Source organism: Dipodomys merriami, unplaced genomic scaffold, assembly GCF_024711535.1.
Source record: "Dipodomys merriami isolate MVZ:Mamm:240054 unplaced genomic scaffold, mDipMer1.0.p SCAF_23, whole genome shotgun sequence".
In the NCBI taxonomy this organism is placed as follows: domain Eukaryota; kingdom Metazoa; phylum Chordata; class Mammalia; order Rodentia; family Heteromyidae; genus Dipodomys; species Dipodomys merriami.
This window is the reverse complement of record NW_027203715.1, coordinates 27,128,166-27,136,698: the sequence shown is the minus strand read 5'-3', so window position 1 is coordinate 27,136,698 and position 8,533 is coordinate 27,128,166.

Here is an 8,533-nt window from a genome sequence, read left to right as displayed (position 1 = left end):
AACCCTAAACCTTACCCTAACACTAACCCTAAACCTCAACCTCACCCTAGCCCTCACACTAACCCTAATCCTAACCCTAACCCTCACCTTAAGCCTAAACTTAACCGAACACTAACTCTCACCCTAACCCTAAACCTAACCCTCAACATTACTCTAACACTCACTCTCACCCTCACTCTCAGCCTAAACCTAAGCCTAAGCCTAACCTTAAACCTCAAACTCACCATAAACCATACACTAATCCTAATCGTAAACATAAGCCTAAGACTCACCATCACCCTCACCCTCACCCTAAACTTCACCCTAACCCTAACTCTAACACTAACCCTAAACCTAACCCTCAACCTCAGCCTCACCCTTACCCTAACTCTAACCCTACACCTTAACCTCACCCTAACCCTAACACTAAACCTCATCCTAACCCTAATCCTAACCCTCACCCTCACCTTAACCGTAACCCTAACCCTAACCCTAACAATAACCCTCACCCTCACCGTAACCCTAAACCAAACCCTAAAGCTCACCCTAACCCTAACTCTCATCCTCACTGTAACCCTAACCCTCATCCTAACCCTCACCCTAACTCTAACCCTAACCCTAAACCTTACGTAAATTCTAACCCTAACCCTCACTCTCACAGGAGTCCTCACCCTAATCCTAATCCTAACCCTAATCCTCATCCTAACACTCACCCTAAACCTAACCCTAACCCTAACCCTCACACTCACCGTAAACCTTACCCTAATTCTAATCCTAACACTAAGCCTAACCCTCACCCTCAACCTAACCCTCAGCGTAACCCTAACTCTAACACTAAACCTAACCCTAACCCTCAACCTCAGCCTCACCCTAACCCTAACTCTAACCCTAAACCTCAACCTCACCATAACCCTAAACCTAAACCTAAACCTAAAGCTCACCCTAACCCTAACCCTAAACCTCACCCTCACCCTAGCCCTCACCATAAGCCTAATCCTAACCCGCAACCTAACCATAAGCCTCCTCCCTCACCCTTACCTTCAGCCTAACACTAAGCCTAAACCTAACCCAAACCTAACCCTCACACTCACCCTTACCCTAACCCTAATCCTAATCCTAACACTAATCCTAAACCTCACCCTCACCTTAACCCTCACCTTAAGCCTAACCCTAATATTAATTCTAACCCTAACCTTAAAACTAAACCATATCCTCAACCTAAACCTCACATTAACCCTAACATTAATCCTCAATCAAACCCTCACCCTCACCTTCACTCTAGACCTCACCCTAAACCTAACCCTCATTCTCACCCTAAACCTCACACTAACCCTAACACTAATCCTCAAACTTAACCCTCACCCTCACCCTAATGCTAACCATAACCCTCACCCTAAACCTAACTTTCACCCTTATCATAACCCTCACTTTCAGCCTAACCCTAACTCTTACACTTACCATCAACCCCACCCTAACCCTCACCCTAACCCTACCCCTCACCCTGACCCTAACCCTACCCCTAAACCTCACCCTCACCCTAACCCTAACTCTAACCCTAACCCTAACACTAAACCTCACCCTCAACCTCATGCTCAGCCTAACCCTAAGCCTAAGCCTAACACTAACCCTAAGCCTCACTCTCACCCAAGCCCTCACCCTAATCCTAATCCTAACCCTAAACGTCATCCTAACCCTCACCCTAACCCTAACCCTAAACATCACCCTAACCCTAATCCTCACCCCCACACTCACCCTCAGCCTAAGCCTAAACCTAACCCTAACCCTAAACCTAATAATCACACTCACCGTCATCCTAACCCTAATCCTAACCCTAACCCTAACCCTAACCCTAACCTTCACCCAAACCATAACACAAACACTAACCCTAAACCTTACCCTAATCCTAATCCTAACCCTAATCCTAAACCTCATCATAAGCCTCACCTTAACCCTAAGTCTAAGCCTAAACCTCACCCTCACCCTAACCCTAACCCTAACCGTAAACCTCACCCTAACCCTAACCCTAAACATCACCCTCACCCTAGCCCTCACCCTAACCCTAATACTAACCCTAACCCTCACCCTAACCCTCCCCGTAATTCTAACCCTAACCCTCACCTAACCCTAAACCTCACCCTCACCCTCACAGTCAGCCTAAACCTAAGCCTAACCCTAAGCCTAACCCTAAACCTAAACCTAACCCTCACACACACCCGCACCCTCACCCTCACCATAATTCTAACCCTAACCCTAAACCTAACCCTCACCCTCACCCTAACCCTAACACTATCCCTAACACTAACCCTCACCCTAACGCAATATCTAACCCTAAACATCACCCTCACCCTAACCCTATCCCTAAACCTCACACCCACCCTCACCCTCACCGGAACTCGAACCCTAACCCTAACAATAACCCTAACCCTAACCCTAACGATCACCCTAACCCTAATCGTCACAGCCACCATCACCCTCAGCCTAACCCTAAGCCTAAGCCTAACCCTCATCCTAATCCTCAAACTCACCGCACCCTAACCCTAATCCTAAACCCTATACTATCCCTAAATCTCAACCTAACCGTTTCCCTCCCCTGAACCCTAAAAATAACCCTAACCATAAACCTCAACCTAACCCTCCCCCTGAACCTAACTCTAACCCTAAACCTCACCCTCACCCTAACAATAAACCTAAACCTAACCCTAATCCTCACACCCACCCTCACCCTCAGCCTAACCCTAACCCTAACCCTAATCCTAACCGTAACACTAACCCTAACCCTAAACCAAACCCTAAACCTAACCATAAACCTAAACCTAACCCTCAGTCTCACCCTAACCCTAACCAATCCCTAGCACTAAACCTCACCCTAACCCTAAGCCTAACCCTAACCCTAACACTAACCCTCACACTGACCCTCACCCTAACCCAAATCCTAAACCTAACCCTATCCCTAACCCTAACCCTTACCCTAACCCTCAACCTAGCCTTCACCCTAAACCTAATCCTAACCCTAAACCTCATCCTAACCCTCACCCTAAACCTAACCCTCACCCTCATGCTCAGCCTAAGCCGAAGCCGAAGCCGAAGCCTAACCCTAACACTCACCCTATCCCTAACACTAACACTATCCCTAACTCTAACCCTAAACCTCACCCTCACCCTAACCCTAACTCTAACCCTAACCCTTAACCTAAACCTCATCCTAAACCTAACCCTAACCCTCACCCTCACTCTCACAGTAACAGTAACCCAAAACCTAACATTAACCCTAACCCTATTCCTAACCCTCACCCTAACCATAACCCTCACTCTAACACTTACCCTCATCCTAACATTTACCCTGACCCTAACACGAACCCTAACACTAACACTAACGCTCACACTAACTCTATCACCCTAACCCTAAACCGCACCCTAAAAATAACCCTAACCCTCAACCTCACCCTAGCCCTCACCATAACGCTAATCCTGATCCTCATCCTAAACCTCACACTAACCCTTACACTAATCCTCAAACTAACCCTCACCCTCACCCTAACCGTAAACCTAACCCTCACCCTAACCCTAACCCTCACCCTTAATTTAACCCTCACCCTCAGCCTAACCCTCACCTTTACCCTTACCATAACCCCACCCTAACGCTCACCCTAACCCTAACCCTCACCCTAACCCTAACTCTACCCTTAAACCTCACCCTCACCCTAACCCTAATTCTAACCCTAACCCTAATCTAAACCTTACCCTAACTCTAACTCTCAACTTCACCCTCACCTTAACCATAACCGTAACCCTAACCCTAACAATAACCCTAACCCTAACCCTAACCCTCACCCTAACCATAACCCTCACCCTAACATTAACCCTCACCCTAACACTTAACCTCATCCTAACACTAATCCTAACCCTAACACTAACCCTCACAATAACCCTAACCCTCACCCTAATCCTAAACCTCACCCTAATTCTAACCCTAACTCTAACACTCACCCCCACCTTAGACATCAACCCACCCTAAACCTAACATTCACCCTCACCCTAATCATAGTCTTAACCCTAACCCTCAACCTAACCCTAACCCTCACCCTCACCGTAACCCTAACCTTCATCCTATCCCTAACCCAAACCCTAACCCTAAATCTAAACCTTACCCTAAAACTAAACCTAACCCTCACCTTCACCCTAGCCCTCACCCTAACCCTAATCCTAACCTTCACCCTAACCCAAAACTTAACCGAACCGTAACTCTCACCCTAAACCTAACCCTAACCTTCACCCTAACCCTTACCCTCACACTCACCCTCACTCTCAGCCTAACCCTAAGCCTAAGGCTAACACTAACCCTAACCATCACACTCACCCTAACCCTTACCCTAATCCTAATCCTAAACCTAAGCCTAACCCTCACCCTCAAACTCAACCCCACCCTAACCCTCACCCTAACCCTATCTCTAACACTAACACTAAATCTAACCCTCAACCTCAGCCTCAACATACCCTAACTCTAACCCTGAACCTCATCTTCACCCTAACCCTAACTCTAACCCTAACCATACCACTAAACCTCACCCTCACCCTAACCCTAACCCTAACCCTAACCCTAAACCTCACCCTAACCCTAAACCTAAACCTCACCCTCTCCCTAGCCCTTACCTTAACCCTAAACCTACCCCTAACCCTCATCCTAACCCTCCCCCTAACACTAACCCTAACCCTCACCCTAACCCTAACCCTCACACTCAAACTTACTCTCAGCCTAACCCTACCCTAACCCTAAACCTAATCCTAACACACACACTCACCCTCATCCTAACCCTAATCCTATCCCTAAGCCTAACATTAACCCAAACACTCCCCCTAACTCTCATTCTAAACCTAACCCTAACACTAACCCTAAACCTAACCCTCAACTTAACCCTCACTCTAACCCTAACTCTAACCCTAAACCTCACCCTAACACTAACACTAACTCTAACCCTAACCCAAAACCTACAACTCACCCTAAACCTAAACCTCACCCTCACCCTCAACCTGAATGTAACTCTAACCCTAACCCTAAAAATAACATTAACCCTAACCCTAACCCTAACCCTAAACATAACCTTCACCCTTAGCCTCAACCTCACCGCAAACTTAACCCTAACCATAACACTTACAATAACCCTATCCCTAACCCTAATCCACATCCTCAACCCCACCCCCACCCTCAACCTCAGCCTAACCCTAACCCTAACACTAACCCTAGCCCTCATGTAACCCTAACCCTAACCCTAACAATTACCCTAACACTAACCCTAATCCTAACACTAACCCTCACCATAACCCTAATCCTCACACTTACTGTAACCTTAACCCTCACCGTAACCCTCACCCTAACACTAACCCTAACCCAGAACCTCACCCTAACACTAACACTAAACCTCACCCTCAACCTAGCCATCACCCTAACGCTAATCCTAACCCTAATCCTCATCTTAACCCTCACCCTAAACCTCAACCTAACCCTACACCTAACCTTAAACCTCACCCTCACCCTAACCTGAACCGTAACCCTAGCCCTAAACCTCACCCTAACCCTAATACTGAACTTCAACCTCACTGTAGCCCTTACCCTTACCCTAATCCTAAATCTAAACCTCAACCTAACCCTCCCCCTAACACTAAAACTAACAATCAACCTAACCCTAACCCTCACTTGGAACCTAACCCTACACCTAAACCTCACCCTCACCCTAACCCTAACTCTAAACCTAACCCTAACACTAAACCTCACCCTATCCCTAACCCTAACCCTCATTCTAACCCTCACCCTAACTCTAACCCTAAACATCACCCTAACCCTAATCCTCACCCCCACACTCACCCTCAGCCTAAGCATAAGCCTAACCCTAACCCTAACAATCACACTCACCCTCACCCTAACCCTAATCCTAACCCTAACCCTAACCCTAAACCTCAACCTAACACTCACCCTAACCTTTACACAAAAACTAACCCGAAACCTTACTCTAATCCTAATCCTAACCCTAATCCTAAACCTCACCCTAAGCCTCACCTTAACCCTACGTCTAACCCTAAATCTTACCCTCACACTTACCCTAACCCTAACCCTAAACCTCACCCTAACCCTAACCCTAAACATCACCCTCACGCTAGCCCTCACCCTAACCCTAATCCTTACCCTAACCCTCACACTAACCCTCCCCATAACTGTAACCCTAACCCTAACCCTAACCCTAAACCTCACCCTCACCCTCACAGTCAGCCTAACCCTAAGCCTAAACCTAAGCCTAAACCTACATCTAACCCTAACCCTCACACTCACCCGCACGCTCACTCTCACCATAATTCTAACCCTAACACTAACCCTAACCCTAAACCTCACCATAACCCTAAACTTAACCATAACCCTCACCCTCACCCTAACCCTAACACTATCCCTAACACTAACCCTCACCCTAACCCAATATCTAACCCTAAACCTCACCCTCACCCTAAACCTAACCCTAACCCTAAACCCCACCCTAACCCTAAACCTAACCCTCACCCACATCCTCACCCTCACCCTCAGCCTAACCCTAAGCCTAAGCCAAACCCTCACCCTACTCCTCATACTCACGGCACCCTAACCCTAACACTAAACCTAACCCTAACCCTGAGACTCACACTAACCCTAACGCTCACCTAACCCTAACCCTAATCCTAACACTAACCCTAAACATAACACTCACCCTCAGCCTCACTCTAACCCTAACTCTAACCCTAAACCTCAAGCTCAACCTAATCCTAACCCTAAATCTAACCCTAAACCTCACCCTAACACTAACTCTAAACCTCACCCTCACCCTTGCCCTTACTTTCACCATAATCCTAACCCTAAACCTCATCCTAACCCTCTCACTAACCCTAACCCTAACCCTCACCCTAACCCTAACCCTCACCCTCAACCTCACCCTCAGCCTGACCCTAAACCTTACCCTAAACCTAACCCTAACACACACACTCACCCTCACCCTAACCCTAATCCTATCCCTAACCCTAACCCAAATCCTCCCCCTAACTCTCACTCTAAAGCTAATCCTAATACTAACCCTAATCCTCACCCTCAACATAACCGTCACCCTAACACTAACTCTAACCCTAAACCTCACCCTCACACTAACACTAACACTAACCCTAACCCATACCCTAAACCTCACCATAAACTTAACCCTCACCCTCCTCCTCAACCTCACCATAAGTCTAACATTAACCCTAAAAATAACACTAAACCTAACCCTAACCCTAACCATAACCATAACCCTCACCCTCAGCCTCACCCTCACCGCAAACTTAACCCTAACAATAACACTAACAATAACCCTAACCCTAACCATAATCCTCACCCCCACCCCCAAACTCACCCTCAGCCTAACCCTAACCCTAACAATAAGGCTAACCCTAACCCTCACCATAACCATAACCCTAACCCTAACAATAACCCTAACTCTACCCCTAATCCTAAACATCACCCTCACCCTAACCCTAATCCTAAAACTAACCCTCACCCTAACCCTCACCCTAACCCTAACCCTAACTCTAAACCAAACCCTAATCCTAACCCTAACCCTAACCCTTACTGTAACCCTAACCCTCAACCTAACCATCACCCTAACCCTAACCCTAACCCTAAACCTCACCCTAACACTAACCCTAAAACTTGCCCTCACCCTAGCCCTCACCCTAACCCTAATCCTAACCCTAATCCTCAACCTAACTCTCACCCTAACCCTAACCCTAAAGCTCACCCTAACCCTAACCCTAACCCTAAACCACAACCTAACCCTAACCCTCACCCTCAACGTAACCCTAACCCTAACCCTCACCCTAACGCTAAACTTAACCTGAAATCTAACTCTCATCCTAACCCTAACACTAACCCTCACCCTAACCGTGAACCTCACCCTCTCCCTCACCCTCAATGTAACGCTTAGCCTAACCCTAACCCTAAAATTAACCCTCACACTCACCCTAACCCTTACCCAAATCCTAACCCCTACCCTAATCCTAACCTTAACCATCAGCCTCACCTTAACCCTAAATCTAACCCTAAACCTCACAGTCACCCTAATCCTAACCCTCACCCTAACCATAAACCTCACCCTAACCCTATCCCTAAATATCACCCTCCCCCTAGCCCTCAACCTAACCCTAATCCTAACCCTAACCCTCACCTTAACCCTCCCCATAATCCTAACACTAACCCTCACCCTAACCCTAACTCTCACACTCACCTTTACCTTACTATAATCCTAATCCTAACACTAACCCTAACACTAACCCTAACACTAACCCACAACTTCAACCGCAACCTTACACTAACTCTAACCCTCAAACTCACCCTCACCCTAACCCTAACCCTAACCCTAACCCTCACCCTAACCTGAAATCTAACCATCACCCTAAACCTAACCCTCACCCTCAAACTCACCCTCAGCCTAAACCTAAGCCTAAACCTAACCCTAACCTTACCCTCACCCTCACCCTAGCCCTCACCCTAACAATAATCCTCACTCTA